This window comes from Pseudophryne corroboree, chromosome 6, assembly GCF_028390025.1.
Source record: "Pseudophryne corroboree isolate aPseCor3 chromosome 6, aPseCor3.hap2, whole genome shotgun sequence".
Classification (NCBI taxonomy): domain Eukaryota; kingdom Metazoa; phylum Chordata; class Amphibia; order Anura; family Myobatrachidae; genus Pseudophryne; species Pseudophryne corroboree.
Genome location: NC_086449.1, coordinates 154,246,440 through 154,266,416, shown reverse-complemented (window position 1 = coordinate 154,266,416; position 19,977 = coordinate 154,246,440). Strand labels below are relative to the sequence as shown.

General features: G+C 42.7%; 1 pseudogene; it reads left to right on the top strand.

Moving 5' to 3' along the window:
• The first annotated feature begins 4,587 nt into the window (after nt 1–4,587).
• Nucleotides 4,588–4,706, top strand: LOC134939050 (5S ribosomal RNA; annotated as a pseudogene).
• Nucleotides 4,707–19,977: the final 15,271 nt, after the last annotated feature.

The following is a 19,977-nucleotide window of genomic DNA, read 5'->3' as shown; positions in this document are numbered from 1 at the left end:
TGTATCAGGACTTCATCAGTGGTTTACACTGCAACTGTGTCTACTATTGTGTACACATTTTTAATGGGACTTCATCAGTGGTTCACACTGCATCCAATATTACATCTTGCCATCGATGTTACATCTGCTTCCACATTACCTATGCCAATGTTACTGCATTATCTGTGATACCGATTATTGAGTGTATTATCATCTGCCGCTCTGTGTGTCATCTTGCATGCTGAATAAAAATACTTTATTTTAAATTCTCCTCCAGTCTGGTCATGCCTTCGGGCCTACGCTCAAGTAGACCACATCCTGGTTTATGTTTAAGACCTTTATTAAAGCACCCAGATTCATATTCCAGTCAGCCCCTATGCCTGAGATTTCCACTGGTCAGAGTAAGACCTTAGGCGTGACAGTGAACACATGCTTAATGATTTTGAGTTTCTTGCTGAAAAAAGTGAACAAGATGTGTTTTATGGGCAAACTTGCAAAGTAAACTGGTTACATGAAACTGTATACAAGCTGATGATTACACAGGAGCTGGGAGATACACATTGAACAATGGGGTTGGTAACACACTAATAAAGATTTACGATGTGCAACCCATTACAGACAAACTTTCTGATAACAGAGAGCAACAGAGAGTTAGAAACACACTGATTTGGGGATTTAGTTCAGAATTTGTGTTTGGTACTGAAATTCGAACCCCAATGTATTAAATGGTATTGAAACTGTTGAAAGATATGCTGTTACCAATGGCAACCGCAAATCTACTTGCTGGACTTGTCACATTTACCAGTGTTGTCAGAGATAACAGAACCATCTGAATTGGGTTTCTCTATGAGTATACTTCTGTGGTGGGAGGAAACATTGGAAGATTGGGAGAACTACTGGTTTATGCATCATTTTGCCACATTCACAGATGAAGATGAAGTGTGGACTGCTGGTGCAGCACTGCAACAACCTTTACAGTCTGTCAGACTTTTGACAGGAGCCGTTGCAAAGACAATAGACCCAGTAAATATTTGCTTTGAAAACTGGACAATTGTCAAACCTATGTGGATGGTTGCTGACATGAAATCTACTGTATATGGATGGTTGCTGACGTGGAACATGCTGACATACACGCCTATGTCTTGTATGGCGTACAGACACAAGAACTGAGTGCAAAGTTTGGTGTGCAAGTCGCCACAGAGATAGCACTGATGGTGCTAGGATGCTGAGTTCAAGTACTGATGCTGGTGTCAAGCCATGAAAGAGTAGAAGCTTCATTCCAGAAAGCTAAAATCAGAGGGATTGCCTGTATCCAGATCATGGTTGATATTACAAAGAACTGTCAAGTTTGCCAACAGTTGAAAATGTGGACCATCTTCCCTGACACTGAAAAAGGGCACATGAACTTTGAAATCTAAACTGCGCAAGTATGGCAATTTGAATTTATTGTTTGCTGCCAAGAAGAAGGAGAAGAACGCTGTATTTAACAGCTACAAAACAATGTCATCCAGGAGTGAGGTTGTCTCAAGCAGAGTGATACAAGATAAGAGACTATCCTGCTGTTGACAAGGACTTAAAGACTTTTTTTTGTTATTATGGGATGTCCAGGAAGATTTGAGCAGACAGACACCCATTGCACAGACACAAACCAGAGTATATTGGTTCTTTATGATTCCTACAATTCACAAAACTGACATCAGTATGACTGAAAGAATGGATGTGTTGTTTTGGAAACAGTAATATTCATGCATATACAAATTGGGTTTTTAGAGCAGGCTGTATGTATATATGCTTTATTAACTGATGGGTGGTAAAAGCTTGATTTTTTTGGGGAATATTTTCTGGTACACCAACACATACATTTATGATAAGATTGTGTTGAAGAAATGTGTAGAAATAGAAACATTGAGAAGAGATATTAGCAGTAGGATAAAGAAATGTTTATTTGTTATACAGGTTGAGTATCCCTTATCCAAAATTCAAAATCCCACATTTTTTGGTCCCCTACTGAGATACTGACATATATATAGTATATTATGTGTATATATAGATATATTATATAATATAATATACATATATATGTGTCATTATCTCAGTAGGGGAACCAAAAATGTGTGATTTTGAATTTAGGATAAGGGATACTCAACCTGTAATGTAATAGTTTTTCTCGCACTCTCTATTGTTCTTAAGCCAACAGGCTGATCACGTCTACACTGGTTGAAAGAGGAGATGAGAGGACTTCTCTCTAGATGTGCCTGTCATGACAATGGCCAGAGAGAAGTTTCTTGAAAGAGAAAGAGCCCATGAAGATAAGACATTTGCACAAGATGGATGACACAGCATTTCCATCTACATTATTATAGGAAATTAATCTTGAACCATATATTGCTTGGATGCATACATTCAGCAATAACCCAAGACTTTACTGAACTAGACTTTACAGACATTAGTTACTTTATGATGGCCCATATCAAGCAAGTACAGAAGTTAAAGGAGGAGTAAAGGAAACCACACAATGATCCAGAATATGATATCCTGGTTTTATATAACAAATTGATGGTTGCTCATAGGAATCCTACACCTAGTATGATATGCTTTTCTTATGTTTTTAACAATGTATTTTGTAATTAAATGTGGTATATGTTTAATAGGTAACTTTTGTTCTAGTTTAGAAAATGTTACAATGATAACTGATACAGGATATAACTTGCAAGGTATATGGTGCAAAATCACCTGAGAGCAGAGGGTGGAGTGTCAGGAGTGATACAAAAATGTAAGTTTCACTATTATCAATCTCACACTTTTAGGTGTTTTACCGTCAATGCAAAGTACAACTTAAACATACTGAAGATAGTACTGGTTACCCATTACATGTCATGTTGTATACTGACTATACACAATTCAGTTTATTCATGTTTTTAACTTCAATTGATTATTATATCAGTGCTTATTTTATATCTTTAGAAAGATGGTTGGTGTTTGTTATGAATATAATATGGTATTTTTAATAGGACAAGAAGGGGAAATATATATATATTTAATACAATGGAAATAAATATATATATATATATATATATATATATATTTATTACAAACTAATGTGTTTCTGTGTGTCAGTGTTTCTGACAAAGCTATATTTTACAAGCAAGGGCAAAGTCCATTGTCTGGTTGTATGAGACCAAACAAGACAAGTATTTGGTGTTGGACATATGTCAACATTGGAATGTTTGCACCTTCCCCTTGAGACAATGGGTTTCACCTTGTGTGTTAATCTATATAATCTATGTTAAATATTACATACATGTTATTTTTAACACTCAAAATTGAGGCAACAGTGCCCCCTACTGTTTCTTAGCATTTATGTATATTTCCTAATTTGACCCTTGTACCTATAACATTGCTTATTCTGGAGTTTACAAGCCTATATAAGCTAGAAACTGTCAATGTTAAACCAGCCTTGATCTGCTTGGATGAACACTAACTGCAGAAAATGCCAGGATGATCTGAATATAAGTGGTTCAATAAGGTGCCGCGATCAGCCTCACACAGGCAGTGGAGATGACGCAATGTGATGCAACTTCCGGTCCCACGTGTTTTCAAGAACTGGAAGTGACGCGCTAGACGCGGCCCCCGCATCTCATGCTCTAGTTCTCCTCCATGAGTGGCTATGGGTAAGAGACCACTACCCCACATCTACCCTAAATAATTCAGTCCTTTCCCATAGCCTTACACAGTGAACAAGCCACCTCCAGGTGAAACGGCCGTCTGTGTTAAGTGGTGCTGAACCGTGCACAGTTCAGCCCACTCATCTCCTGGTATCGTATACATGCCTATTTTGGGCTGCAAAATTATTTATCAATTTCTAATTTCCTATTACTATGATCTATCTATAAAGTCAGAGTTCGAATGTCTTATTTTATGTACTTTTGCTCCTATTTTTGTTTTTTCTCCTGAATACCCTTTTGGAAGATATTATGCATTTTTCATGTACATTATCAGTATAATATTCATTTCTCTTAGGAACTACTATATATTGTTATACATTTATTTAATTACTGATACTTGTATAATATCTCTAGCATCTAATTCTTGCTCCCAAGTTATACCTTGTACAGTAACTCCTCCAATTAGCAAAGCTTCAAAAATTAACCTTAGTATTTGGACATTTGACTAATTATTTACTTTTTCTATTCAATTTTGTCTCTACCTATTTCATCATTTCACATCCACTCCATTTAGTGGATACACTAGAGTCGAATCTTATTATACGGCACTGGGCTTTAAATGTTTTACTAATACTGAGAATATTGTAATAGTGCCATTCTCACCTATTAGTTTTATCATTTTTCAACCTGTTCATTTTCAATAGGCTTAGGCAACCCGCCTCTCTCATCCACTGTCCGTCCGCTATATTAATATATGACAGTGGACAGCAGAAGACGGACTCTGAACCTATACATTTCTTTGTATCAAATCTTTTCAGTACTCTCTCATCCAAATGCCAGCTAACTATCTCTCTGCAATGCTAAGATAACAGAGAATCTGTGCATACCTCTTTTCTTGGTATGCGCAAATAACCAAACACTCTCTCATTCACAACTCTTGTGATATTACTGCCATATTTCACTGGCTACGCCCAATCTCGTCTGATCTTGGAAGCAAAGCAGTGAGAAGCCCAATTAATACCTAGATGGGAGACCGCTAGGGAATATTGGGTGCAGTAAAAAACACTCCTTATTCCATGTGAAAAGCAGAAGTGTTGGAGCAACATTTGACCATTACCTATTTCATACGTTTATCTATCTTTACTATAAACTATCTGACCACAGACTTATATAAAAAATTTCTAGATCGCACATTTTGAATATAGATCTATAAATAGCAAATTAGCCCATACCAGGAGATATTATTACAGTTGGCATTTGATATTGGACTATTTCTACAGTCTTAATTATTTCAATAGATGCCACTGTGTTATATGCTTAAATTTTCTGTTATCTGAAATTTCTATTTCTGATATTTTCACCTCTGGTGCTACTGTCACCTAAAATACTTAAAATTCTTGGAGAATTTGTCACTCCTAGTTTTCTCGTTTTTCTTGACAACAAAATTACTATATCAGATATTTGAGAATCTTTTACTTCCAGTTTTTGGTTACAGATTCGCGATATCAGATGCAGAAGGTCAAATTCTGCAACCTTCCTTAGTGTATCATATGTGTGTTTGTCTGTGTACTATATTTTTATCATAAATTAATTAAAAGTTAAGTTTTATTCGATAAGAGTGCCCCAACACAGAGTCTCTCTTTTTTCTTTTGAAATATTGATCTGAATTTAACTCAGCTTCTAGACGCAGAGGGCGAGGCTCCTGAGTATGATGTGATTGCTGTATTGAACATCTGCTGAATTGATTAATAACCTTAGCTAAGTATACAATAAAATCATATTTATATATTCAAGTTATTCGTTGAAGTACTTTTCTGGGAATGCACCCATCTGGGTCTCCTCGAACTTAACCCACCTGTAACAGCAGTGTAAGTTATCATTTGTGGAAAAAAAAGTTTTTATATTTTTTTGTACAACTTATGTGTTCAATAAAGCTCAGTATGTGCCGTGCCACTGCATCAATAAATATAAGCACAGTGAGTCAATATGTATCAAAAACCGTCGATAGAAGAGCAGGAGCAGCAATAACGTTTTAGTGCTTTGGTTGCTGCCAGTCATTATAATTATGATATTAGTACATAGTACTTCACCATTAACTAAAGCCAGTGCTCAAGGGCATAGAGCAGTGTTTCCCAAACTGTGTACCTAGACACCCTGGGGTGCCACGAGGCTCTTGCAGGGGTGCCTCAGGGTGGTGGTCCAGGACCAATTCAAATTATTATGGTCAAAGTAATAGGCAAAACCAGTTCTAGTGGCTTCCAGTCATAAAACATGAGGACACTCAGAAGCACAACTGTACACCATCACATAACTGGACCTAAGGGTGACAGGTAGGCACAGTTGACCTAATTTAATTTTTCCCCCCAAATTTATCAATAAAAAAACTTTTACCATAGGGGTGACATGAAATTTTTTTTATATTCTAGGGCACCGTGATCCCTTGGCACAGGAGGTTTAAGAAAGGGTAACTGAAAACAAAACAATACCTTACAATGCTAAAGTTAAAAAAAAACACCTCTAATAAATGGAAAAGTTTACTTTTCGAAAATTATAGTTGACAATAATCCACCATTACAGAAGTCTCTGTACTGTACTTTGTTGCATTGGGTGGCAAAGGTCTTCATCATAGAATTTGTAGTTCATTTTTATGAACATGAGTCTTTTTCCACATTTCATTAGTTGCTGCTTCAAATGGTTTCAGTAGCTTGCATAAAACAGAGAGTATTCTCCAATGTGCTGGAGTAAGGCACATTCCCCCTACTCTCCCTACTGTATGTTCTAGCTTTTGATTATAACTTGTTACTGTTCCTCCATTCGCAGAAGCATACAAAGGGTCAATTCCACCTGGTCACTACCTCTTGCTTCAGTTGGTGACATGGCAAATGGAACTGTTCTTGCAGCTGCTGAAATCTACTACATGCAATTGATGAATGAATGCTGAAAATGTCCAGAATTCTTTTTGTGTCACAGACAGCATCTCCTGCACAACCCTATTATTAAAAAAAAATATATTAATCTAAACCACCAACTTTAATGTGTTGGCAAACCTACCCCCTCATAAATTTTCTTAGTTAATAAAACAAAAAAAATAAATTAACTAATCAATCAATCAATCAATCCTTTATTCTTTAACAGCAATGGAGGAAAGAATAGATCATGAAAGAAGAATTTTTGATCATTACTGTCCCCATCGGCCCATTGATTAAAATTGTCAGTATTAAACAATTAAATTAAATGAACTTATGAACCAAGCCTTGATTCCTTCTGATCTAGTTCTTGATTAATAAAAACATTATTGGTTTAACTTTTCTATGGGGTCATATAGTTTATTAAACTGCCATCCGATCACTTAGCTTAGTCAGCCAGCTACCTCGGTGCAACCTTTTGGCCTATAATGGATGAAAACAAAATTGTGAGGTGGTCAAAATTAACTGGAAATTACTGGAAATTAATATTATTGAGGTTAAAAAATGCTGTAGGAACAAAAATGGCCCAAATTATGTGATTTTATTAGCTGGTTTTATCATTTAAAAAAAATACAGATCCAAAACCAAAACACTTGAGGACCGTTTGGACAAAGCCAAAACCCGATGATGAATTAAAACAAAAATACGGTGGTTGGTGCACATCTCTTGTCATGTCACAATAAGGATACACGAAGCAGTACCTAGGGTCCTGGCAGGAAAAAGCCCCTACACTACAAAATGTGCCAAAGAAAACCATCTACTTCTGTGCATGTGCGGGATCCAATATATGCAGACAGATGGAGTTCACTAGTGTGAACGGATTGATCTGTCTGTTGATGGATGCTATTAGTGAAATGCGCAAATTAAGTCCTTCCTTTCATTCACCTATGAAGGACCATTACATTGATTTGAGCAACCACCATTTTATATTATACAGCATTTGGAGGGTGTGCTGGTACTTATATTGCCATTTAGAAGATCTTGGAGTGCCACAGGATGAGTTGCCTTTCAATTTAGATATATTAATGAATGTGCTATTATCATGTAGCATAACAATATAAAATTATGTGACCTAAAGTGGGTGCTATTATTATGTAGCATTAGGCACCAGCAGAACAGTTACTCCTTGATGCCGCCTTGTAGCTTAAACATATCTTTGCAAATACAGATGTGACAGGACTTTTCTTACATATAATCGCTTGCCCAGTGTGCCATGAATAGCCACAGCAGACAGGCGGATGAGCCCTGTCACATCTGTATATGCAAACTGAGATCTCTGTATTTATATTATCATGTGGTATTTAAATCTCATTGCTGGTCCTTGTAATGTGCTGGGAAAAATGTCCTTTTTTTTCTTGTCTAGATAATCTCCTTCCTTTCATTTACCTGTGAAGGACCATAAAGTTGACTTGAGCAACCACTATTTTATACTGTATCTGTGTCATGGGGGGCATGGGTCGACACACATTAGGTCGACATGCATTGGGTCGACCACTAAAGGTCGACATGCACTAGGTCGACAGGGTGTCTAGGTCGACAGGGTCATAAGGTCGATATGTGCAAGGTCAACAGGTCAAAAGGTTGACATGGGTTTTTTGACTGTTTATGGTGTTGTTTTCTTCAGAGAGAGACGGGGAACCCTAATTAGTGCACTGCGTCCTCTTTCATGGCGAGTGAACTTCGAACAAGGTGCCTCGCTCTGCTACCACTACACTCTGTACAGATTACTGTTCCCATTAGTAGTCCATGTGGATCGTAAAGTATGAAAAAGGTCAGAAAATGAAGAAGAAAAAATGTGAAAAACTCATGTCGACCTTTTGACCTGTCGACCTTGCATATGTCAACCTAACAAACCTGTCGACACAGACACCATGTCGACCTAGTGCATGTCGACCTTTAGTGGGCAACCCAATGCATGTCGACCTAATGCATGTCGACATAACGACCGCAACCAGTCATGTGAATGCCAGCTGACTTCTGTGCTCAATTGCAGCATGTAGCCGATGATAGGACGTCTGTTTCAGATGGATCTTTTTCACCCAGTATGCAGTTAGTGCAAGTCTAGATGTTATTGCTTATTGCTGTGGCAGCTGATAAAAGAACAGTGGCAGTTACACAGAAATTTACTATACAAAGCCAGCTTCTCGCATTACCATATTGGGATCAGTATGTATTACCGATGGTCAGGATGCCGGTCGTCAGTATGCAGACATAGACATCCTGGCCGTCAGTATGCCACGAGTGGGTATAACCTCTGTGAGCCAGAATTCTGGCTCACAGCATTGTCAGCAGTCGGGATTCCGGCGTCGGTATCCTGACCTCCGGGATCCCGATTACAGGCAATGTAACTGCATCCCACCATAATATAGTAAGCACAGGACCATCTTAACAACATTGTAGGCCCTGGGCAAAGCACTGTACTGGGGCCCCTATGTACCCATTCATGGGAATACCTGGAAAAAAATCATTAATTACCCATCCTGCACTGTCTCTCATGCTTCCTTACAGTGAATGGGTGTATGGCTGTCAGTACTCTCATTGGTGGATAGCTCCAGACATCCACCAATCAGCATGTTGGCTGAAATTCACTGTCTAGTTGCAGGCTGGGAGACAGGTAGAGAATGCTGCGTGGCCACTCTGATTGTGTGTAATTCACAATCAGAGCAGCTGGGCATCATTCTTTACCTATCTCCCATGAAGCTCTGTAGGCACCAGTCCTCCTCTGCCTATATGTTAAGATCGTGGCCCTGAGAAAACTGACATCCGCATGCAGATGTAAAATTGGCTGTATTAATGCAGATCAAATTACATTTTTGGAATAGTGGGGGCAATTCAGAGTTGATCGCAGCAGCAAATTTGTTAGCAGTTGGGCAAAACCATGTGTACTGCAGGCGTGGCACACCCCACTCAAATCTAACTCTCTCTGAACATGTGACATCTGATCCACCTGCAGTGTACATGGGGCCTAATTCAGACCTGAGTGCTCGCTAGGGTTTTTTTTGCACTGCTGCGAGCAGATAGTCGCCGTCCATAAGGGAGTGTATTTTTGTTTCGCAAGTGTGTGAACACATGTGCAGCCGAGTGGTACAAAAGAGTTTTGTGCAGTTTCTGAGTTGCCCAGTACTTACTCAGCCGTTGCAATCACTTCAGCCTGTCCGTGGCCAGAATTGATGTCAGACACCCACCCTGTAAAATCTTGGACACGCCTGCGTTTCCCCAACCACTCCCAGAAAACGGTCAGTTGACACCCAGAAACGCCTTCTTCCTGTCAATCTCTTGGCGATTTGCTGTGAGAATGGATTCTTCATACAATTCATTGCCCAGCAATGATCCGCTTTGTAGCCATACAATGCACCTGCGCATTGCGGTGCATATGCATGCGTAGATCTGACCTGATTGCAGCACAGCAAAAAATCCTAGCATGCCATCAGGTCTGAATGACCCCCATGGCTTTGCCCAACTGTTAACAAATTTGCTGCTGCAATCAACTCTGAATTAGGGCCATTGGTGGTCATTCTGAGTTGATCGCAGACAGCAACTTTTTGCTGCTGCTGTGATCAACTAGTACACGCCTATGGGGAGTGTATTTTAGCTTAGCAGGGCTGTGATCGCTTGTGCAGCCCTGCTAAGCTAAAAAAATTTAAAGCAAAAGAAGACTAGGCCTGTAACTACTTACCCTGTGCGACGATCCCTGCAATGCTGGAGCCGGCTTTGAGGTCAGACATCCGCCCTCCGTTCTTCTGGAGATGCCTGCGTTTTACTCACCACTCCCCGAAAACGGCTCCAAACGGTCCGGATCCGCCCTGGAACGCCTTCTTCCTGTCAATCTTCTTTGCAGTCGGCTCTGCGACCGCTTCCTTTGTATGCCGCGACGTAACTTTGTAAGCCGCGGCGTAACCCGGCGACCCATGTCGCCGGGCAACATTGCGCATGCGCACTGCAGCCGCCGCGCATGCGCATTCCGCACCAGTTCGCACCGCAGCGATAAACCGCTGCGTGCGAACGGGTCGGAATGACCCCCATTGTGCCTTTCAATGCTAAAACTGCCACTGCATCATTTACAGTATAAGAGACAAAAATACCAATATTAAAATGATGTAAAGGTACAGTATGGCTGACACCACTGTATAGAAGTGATGAGTACAAGTTAAAGTGATCTACAAACTCTTGGTATAAAACAGCTGCTGTGGAACATCATATCCCAGCATGCTCTGTCACAGGATATGTAGTTCCATAGCAGCTGCAGGTTGCCTACACTTAGTTTAAGAAATGCGTAAAATGTAATAAAAAGAAAATGTACCACTGCCCTTCAAGAGCTGCTCTGTGTCTGAGCACCTGTGATTAAATATGAATGTACAGTACACAGTCCTGGGCACGCACGGCAAGCTCCATACTGTTTGCTACTGTATTTCTCTTAAAACATTGAATTTGACGTGGGAGAAATGGAGTTAAATGGTTTGAAAACAGAATTGGGATTTACAAAAAATCTTTAGTCTTCCTGAGCTTCTGCTGTTCTACAGTACATAATAACTAGGTAGATGCTGTCTGCATGTATTGTCTAATTGTATGTAGCTATAGAGATATAATAATTACAGACTATATATAGCATTGCTTTGTGGGGATTGTATTTGGTATTAGTATATACTGTGTGGGGAATTTCACTTTCTTATAGTATAATTAATTTTGGTATATTGCGTAACTTTCTTATTATGTAATTTTTTGTGTGTATTTTATTACTTTCTTATTGTGGAGTACAATTTTTTTTTAAATTCAATTATTTTATTTGAATTTTTGAATTTACATTAACAACTTACACAACAACAGACTAAAAACTACAACATACACAAAAAAAAAACCACATATACAGCTGTACATTCATAAGACCCATGGTACATCAGCAGGTGAATTGTCTCATAGGTCAAACATTCGCAAAGCGTCGGCTTCTGGGAGTAACACAACCCAAACAAGCCACTTCCAGTATAGGCATAAACATAACAGAGTAAACACAGTATATCTAAATACAACACAGCAAGGCCAGCCGCGAGGGTACCCACCTCCAAAACATCCCAAAATAAAATAAAGAGATAAATACAAATCTAAACTTTATTTATCCAAAAAGTATCTGGAATCCATCCACCTACCCCATATTGTAAACAATTTTCTTTCCACCTTCCAAGCCAGGAACACAAATTTTTCATGTGCAATAGTTTCGTTGACCAGAGATATCCAAGCCCTAAGTGCCGGGGCCTCACCAGCCAGCCACAGCCGGGCTATGCAGACCCTAGCCAGGGCACATAAATTGATGACATATCGCCTGCTGGGCGGGTCCAAAGCTTCCTCATCCACAATTAGCAGTGTACACAGCACAGGCGTGAATATGGAAGAGGGGATACCTGTATCAATTATGGTACGTATAACAGCCTTCCAGAACGAATATATGCTAGGGCACGACCAAAGCAGATGCCAGAAATCGGCATCCATGGCTCCACACTTAGGGCACTGTGAGCTATGAGACCCCCCAATATGTGCTAACCTCACCGGGGTCCTATACACCCTATGCAGTATGTATAATTGTATTTGCTGGTATCTAACAGAGGAAGTGGAGATCCGATGGGATCCCATAGCAGTGTTCCATGCATCATCTGATAATAGACCCACATCCGACTTCCACCTACCCCGAAGAGAAGCTAGAGGGTCAGTATGGTGCATCTGGAGAATGCGGCCATATATCTTAGAAACCAGATGTCCCGAGTCCAGCGTCTGCAGCATTAATTTGACCGGAGAATCAACGAGGACCGGAGGGCCATTCGGAAACTGGGCAGCTAAAGCGTGTCTCAGCTGAAGGAATCGAAAGAAGAACCCTGAGGGGACATTGTGCGCTTGTTGAAGTTGTTGGAATGAGATAAGGGTCCCACCACTATATAAATGGCCCAAAGAATACACTCCCCAGTTTCCCCAGACCTCCCGGACCTGAAGTTGACACAGTTCCGGCAACCCGTAAGCATTATCTAGTGGGGTATCAGGATCAACACCGTGACCATGCATCACAGAGTGCACCAATTTCCATATTAGGATGGACTGTTTAATCAGTGGTAGTGTGGACATTTTGACGCTACCGCAAAGGAGTAGATGTAGTGGGGAGCCACCAGGATAGTCATGGTGCATCATCAGCGAGTGCAAAGCCAGGGCATCGAGGTCGCTAACCCACTCCCATACATGTGCCAGTTGCGCCGTATAGTAGTAAAAACGGAAGTTGGGGAGAGCCAGACCCCCCAATTCCCGCGTACTGGTCAAAGTATCCAGTCTCAAACGTGCCCGCTTACTAGCCCACACCAGGGAGGAAAGCAACCCATTTATTTGTTTAAAAATCTGCTGCAGAATATAAACCGGAGAGTGCTGCAAAACATACAGAAGTTTGGGCTGGAAAACCATTTTTACCATGTTAACCCTCCCGTGACCGTTAAAGGCAGCTTCCCCCATGCCTTCACCCGGCCACGAAGATACGTTATCTGTGGAGTAATATTTAGGGAGGAAAATTTCTGAGGATCATTAGACACCCAAATGCCCAGATATTTGAAAGAGTCCACCCACCGCAGTGGGAAAGCTACTAACGGGGAAGTAGGAACTTCGCCTCTAAGTGGGGTAATAAAGGATTTCTCCCAATTAATTAGGAGCCCAGAGTATCGCCCGAACTCAGTAATAATTTCCAAAATCCTAGGCATAGACTCAGCATAGCGATCCACAAACAACAAAACGTCATCGGCATATAAGGCCACTCTGTCCTCGCGGGCACCCACCTTAAAGCCAGAGATCCCCACATCCGCCCTCAGGAGCCATGCAAGGGGTTCAATGGCCATAGCAAACAGAGTAGAGGACAGTGGGCATCCCTGTCGTGTACCCCTAGATAGGGGAAAGGAGTGAGACACGAAACCATTTACCGCCACCCTCGCCGAAGGAGAGGAATACATCAATCGAACATATTTAATAAAGTTTGGACCTATACCAAATCTACGCATAACTTCTCAAAAATAATCCCACTCCACAGAATCAAAAGCCTTAGCGGCATCCAACGAAACGACTATGGAGGAGGAGGGGTCCTCGCGGGGGATTTGTAGGTGAGTGAACAGACGTCTTTGGTTAATTGAAGTCGATTTATTGGGCATAAATCCCATCTGATCCGGGTGTATTATGTGGGAAATAACTGCATTTAATCTACCAGCCAACACCTTAGCCAAAATTTTTATATCAGTGGGTAAAAGGGATATAGGGCGATAGGACTCAACTTTCCTAAGATCCTTGTCAGGTTTAAGGAGAACCACAATCACTGCCTCCACCACAGACGGGGGGGGGGAGACTCCTGAGCAAAGATTTGGCCATACAACTCAAGCAGGCGAGGGACAAAGAAATCCAAGTGATGCTTATAGACCTCAGAAGGTATGCCATCCAAATCCAAGGCTTTACCACCAGGGGAGGCCTTAACAGCGGCCATAATTTCATCAGATGAGATAGGTGCCTCCAAAAGGTCACAAGCCTCACTGGATAAGGTGGGGAAACAAACACTGTCTAAATAATCGTTCAGTTGCGACGGAGTACAGTCCAATTTAGAATCGTACAAGCGTCTGTAGTAGGATACAAATTCAGACACAATTTGTGGAGTCTGTGTCAGGGGAACACCATCAGGGGTCACAATCTCAACCACAACACTAGTAGGTCTATCACCCCGGGCCAGGGAGGCCAGGTATGTCCCCGGCCTATCACCAGTAGCGTAGAAAGTATGGGAGGAGAAAAGGAGTCTATGCTGAGTCTTTTCCATTAGGTAATCTTTCCATTCTCTCTGAGCCGATAACCAGGCTTTTTTAGAACTATTCAAAGAATCTTGTAAGTATTGTAATTCTGCAGCGACACTCTGGGCCTCCAGCTCAGCCTCCCGTTGCCTATAAAAGGACTTCAAATTAGACACCCGTTTAATCAAGCTTCCCCTCAGAAAGGCCTTGAATGTGTCCCATAAATTAGAGATAGCTTTTTTTCGGCACTGTTCAGTACAAAGAATTCCCACCATGCAGCTACCAAATCAGAGCCATCCCCCATGTGTACGAGCCAAAACGGGTTAAATTTCCATACGGCTTGGCCCCTAGAGCAGTGAAAGTCTAAAGTAAAGGTCAAGGGGGAGTGATCTGATATACCCCTAGTCTCATATCCTATACTACCAACCCGGGGAACCATATCACTCGAGAGGAGGGCCAGATCAATCCTGGAGAACGAAGAATGAGAGTGAGAGAAACAGGAGTATTGTTTAAGAGACGGATGTCTCAATCTCCAAGGATCGACTAGGCCCAACCCCGACACCACAGTTGCAAAAGTGGAATTCCCAGGACACGCAGCAGATGGAGACATAGAGAGCCTGTCCTTCGCCGTATCTAGCACATTGTTGAAGTCCCCAAGGCAAATAACAGATATCCCGGGGAATGAGGCCATGAACCCAGCAGCTTTCTTAAGGACTTCAGGAGAGTATGGAGGGGGCACATAAACAGCAAGAAGGATGACAGGGACATAAAATAATCTACATTTCAAAAACACATATCTCCCCCAAGGATCCGTTTGTACAGACTCCAGCACGAAGGGGACAGTCCTCCTAATAAGGACCAAAACTCCACGAGAGGCAGAGGTGTGCATGGAGTGGTACGCCCATCCCACCCAGGGTCTTTTCAAGGAGAGAATCCTACCACCCACCAAGTGAGTTTTCATAAGGCAGACAATATCAGCGGCATAATGTCTAATCTGTCGGAGTGCCAGGGACCTCTTAACTTAATCATTGAGCCCTCTCACATTCCACGATAACACATTAAGCCCAGCCATAGGACTCCAGAGATACAATAAGCACAACCCCCCGCGGCCAGCCAAGTCCACCATGCATAAGTTCAGTTACCAGACACCATTGCTTAAGTAGTACAGCAGCAAACCACAAACATTCAAAACATAAACTTCCACACAAAAAAACAAGTACAACCCAAAACCTTCCCTTGCCCCCCACCCTGTATACCACCCCCAACATGCAGCATACTTGGATCCCAAAACTAAGTGCAAATACCTAGAAATAAAAGTAAACAAAACTTCGTTGCACCATTAATTAGTACAAACACACCTTAATCGGGGGCCAAGAATATAATGACTCTCGGGAGAAAAAAGAGGAAGCTTCCAGCCACCAACCACCTCCCCCCCCCCCCCCCCCCCCCGAAAAAATTGAGGGGAAATCATAGAGATCCACCCCCTAGGTCCAATCAATACACAAAGTGAAACATGCACGGATATCATAGAACCAAATATACCAAGCCATAGATATAGCCCCCCCAACTCCCTCCAAAAAAACAAAACATAACAGAAATATCAGAGCAGTCAAGCGCATAACCATATAACCTGTCTAAACCGCGGAGCAGAATAGCAGGAGACGAAATAGATATCAATATTAATCAAACACTCCCGCATCCCGTCGCCACGCAATAAATGACTTATATAATCACAGCAGACAGAATGAATAACAAGGAAAATAAAAACAAAACAAAGTCTGCCTCCAGAGCTATACTGGAAAGTCAAGGATCCGCAAGGGCACGCCTCGCCGGGAATCGTCTGTCCAGCCATACCATGGCCTCACGAGGAGTTGCGAAAAACTTTGTTTCCCCATCAGCCACCACCCGCAGTCTAGATGGGAAGAGCATGGCATATGGCAGGTTAAGTTCACAGAGTCTCCTCTTGACAGGCAGGAATTGAGCCCTATCTTTTTGTACATCCACCGCGAATTCCAGGAAAACCGATATGGACGACCCATTCCATTTTAAAGGACCTTTGGTACGAGCCAGCCTCAAAACAGTGTCACGGTCACGGAAGTGGAGGAACTTAGCAATAAAGGTGCAGGGTGGAGCCCCTGGAGGTAGCGGGCGCATCGGAACTCTATGAGCCCATTCAACGGTAAATTATGGCGAAAATTCCTCAGATCCAAAGGCATCCCGGAGCCATTTTACGAGAAACTCTTCAGGAGCTGAGCCCTCTTCCTTCTCGGGCAGGCCAATGAAGCGGACGTTATTGCGCGTAGACGTCCCTCCACATCCGTCAGCTTTTTGCGCACATCTGTCATTTGAGATTCCAAAGTATCAGTGCGACGACCCAGCGGGCCGACAGAGTCTTCAACATTGGATATACGGGTCTCAGCCTCTCCCACTCTCTCTCTCACCCGCTGAAGGTCCTGATGAATAATGGAGAGATCAGACTGCACTTGCCTGATTTTATCAGCCAGACGCGCCTCGCTGGCAGTCACCGCATCCAATACTCTTTGCAGTGCAGCGTCCGGGGGGTCAGAGGAGGCGGAACTATATGCAGGAGATTGGGGGCGATGCCTCAGATCTTACAGTCTCACCCCTCTGCTGCTGAGGACCAGGGTTACAGACAAACTTATCCATCGCTCCCGCCGCCGCACTATTTTGGCGGCCTCTCACCATTTTGGACAACACGGCGTGCCCGCTTACTAGCCCACACCAGGGAGGAAAGCAACCCATTTATTTGTTTAAAAATCTTCTGCGGAATATAAACCGGAGAGTGCTGCAAAACATTCAGAAGTTTGGGCTGGAAAACCATTTTTACCATGTTAACCCTCCCGTGACCGTTAAAGGCAGCTTCCCCCATGCCTTCACCCGGCGACGAAGATACGTTATCTGTGGAGTAATATTTAGGGAGGAAAATTTCTGAGGATCATTAGACACCCAAATGCCCAGATATTTGAAAGAGTCCACCCACCGCAGTGGGAAAGCTACTAACGGGGAAGTAGGAACTTCGCCTCTAAGTGGGGTAATAAAGGATTTCTCCCAATTAATTAGGAGCCCAGAGTATCGCCCGAACTCAGTAATAATTTCCAAAATCCTAGGCATAGACTCAGCATAGCGATCCACAAACAACAAAACGTCATCGGCATATAAGGCCACTCTGTCCTCGCGGGCACCCACCTTAAAGCCAGAGATCCCCACATCCGCCCTCAGGAGGCATGCAAGGGGTTCAATGGCCATAGCAAACAGAGTAGGGGACAGTGGGCATCCCTGTCGTGTACCCCTAGATAGGGGAAAGGAGTGAGACACAAAACCATTTACCGCCACCCTCGCCGAAGGAGAGGAATACATCAATCGAACATATTTAATAAAGTTTGGACCTATACCAAATCTACGCATAACTTCTCAAAAATAATCCCACTCCACAGAATCAAAAGGCTTAGCGGCATCCAACGAAACGACTATGGAGGAGGAGGGGTCCTCGCGGGGGATTTGTAGGTGAGTGAACAGACGTCTTTGGTTAATTGAAGTCGATTTATTGGGCATAAATCCCATCTGATCCGGGTGTATTATGTGGGAAATAACTGCATTTAATCTACCAGCCAACACCTTAGCCAAAATTTTTATATCAGTGGGTAAAAGGGATATAGGGCGATAGGACTCAACTTTCCTAAGATCCTTGTCAGGTTTAAGGAGAACCACAATCACTGCCTCCACCACAGACAGGGGGGGGGAGACTCCTGAGCAAAGATTTGGCCATACAACTCAAGCAGGCGAGGGACAAAGAAATCCAAGTGATGCTTATAGACCTCAGAAGGTATGCCATCCAAATCCAAGGCTTTACCACCAGGGGAGGCCTTAACAGCGGCCATAATTTCATCAGATGAGATAGGTGCCTCCAAAAGGTCACAAGCCTCACTGGATAAGGTGGGGAAACAAACACTGTCTAAATAATCGTTCAGTTGCGACGGAGTACAGTCCAATTTAGAATCGTACAAGCGTCTGTAGTAGGATACAAATTCAGACACAATTTGTGGAGTCTGTGTCAGGGGAACACCATCAGGGGTCACAATCTCAACCACAACACTAGTAGGTCTATCACCCCGGGCCAGGGAGGCCAGGTATGTCCCCGGCCTATCACCAGTAGCGTAGAAAGTATGGAAGGAGAAAAGGAGTCTATGCTGAGTCTTTTCCATTAGGTAATCTTTCCATTCTCTCTGAGCCGATAACCAGGCTGGCTTAGAACTATTCAAAGCATCTTGTAAGTATTGTAATTCTGCAGCGACACTCTGGGCCTCCTGCTCAGCCTCCCGTTGCCTATAAAAGGACTTCAAATTAGACACCCATTTAATCAAGCTTCCCCTCAGAAAGGCCTTGAATGTGTCCCATAAATTAGAGATAGCTTTTTTGGCACTGTTCAGTACAAAGAATTCCCACCATGCAGCTACCAAATCAGAGCCATCCCCCATGTGTACGAGCCAAAACGGGTTAAATTTCCATACGGCTTGGCCCCTAGAGCAGTGAAAGTCTAAAGTAAAGGTCAAGGGGGAGTGATCTGATATACCCCTAGTCTCATATCCTATACTACCAACCCGGGGAACCATATCACTCGAGAGGAGGGCCAGGTCAATCCTGGAGAACGAAGAATGAGAGTGAGAGAAACAGGAGTATTGTTTAAGAGACGGATGTCTCAATCTCCAAGGATCGACTAGGCCCAACCCCGACACCACAGTTGCAAAAGTGGAATTCCCAGGACACGCAGCAGATGGAGACATAGAGAGCCTGTCCTTCGCCGTATCTAGCACATTGTTGAAGTCCCCAAGGCAAATAACAGATATCCCGGGGAATGAGGCCATGAACCCAGCAGCTTTCTTAAGGACTTCAGGAGAGTATGGAGGGGGCACATAAACAGCAAGAAGGATGACAGGGACATAAAATAATCTACATTTCAAAAACACATATCTCCCCCAAGGATCCGTGTGTACAGACTCCAGCACGAAGGGGACAGTCCTCCTAATAAGGACCAAAACTCCACGAGAGGCAGAGGTGTGCATGGAGTGGTACGCCCATCCCACCCAGGGTCTTTTCAAGGAGAGAATCCTACCACCCACCAAGTGAGTTTTCATAGGGCAGACAATATCAGCGGCATAATGTCTAATCTGTCGGAGTGCCAGGGACCTCTTAACTTAATCATTGAGCCCTCTCACATTCCACGATAACACATTAAGCCTAGCCATAGGACGCCAGAGATACAATAAGCACAACCCCCCGCGGCCAGCCAAGTCCACCATGCATAAGTTCAGTTACCAGACACCATTGCTTAAGTAGTACAGCAGCAAACCACAAACATTCGAAACATAAACTTCCACACAAAAAAACAAGTACAACCCAAAACCTTCCCTTGCCCCCCACCCTGTATACCACCACCAACATGCAGCATACTTGGATCCCAAAACTAAGTGCAAATACCTAGAAATAAAAGTAAACAAAACTTCGTTGCACCATTAATTAGTACAAACACACCTTAATCGGGGGCCAAGAATATAATGACTCTCG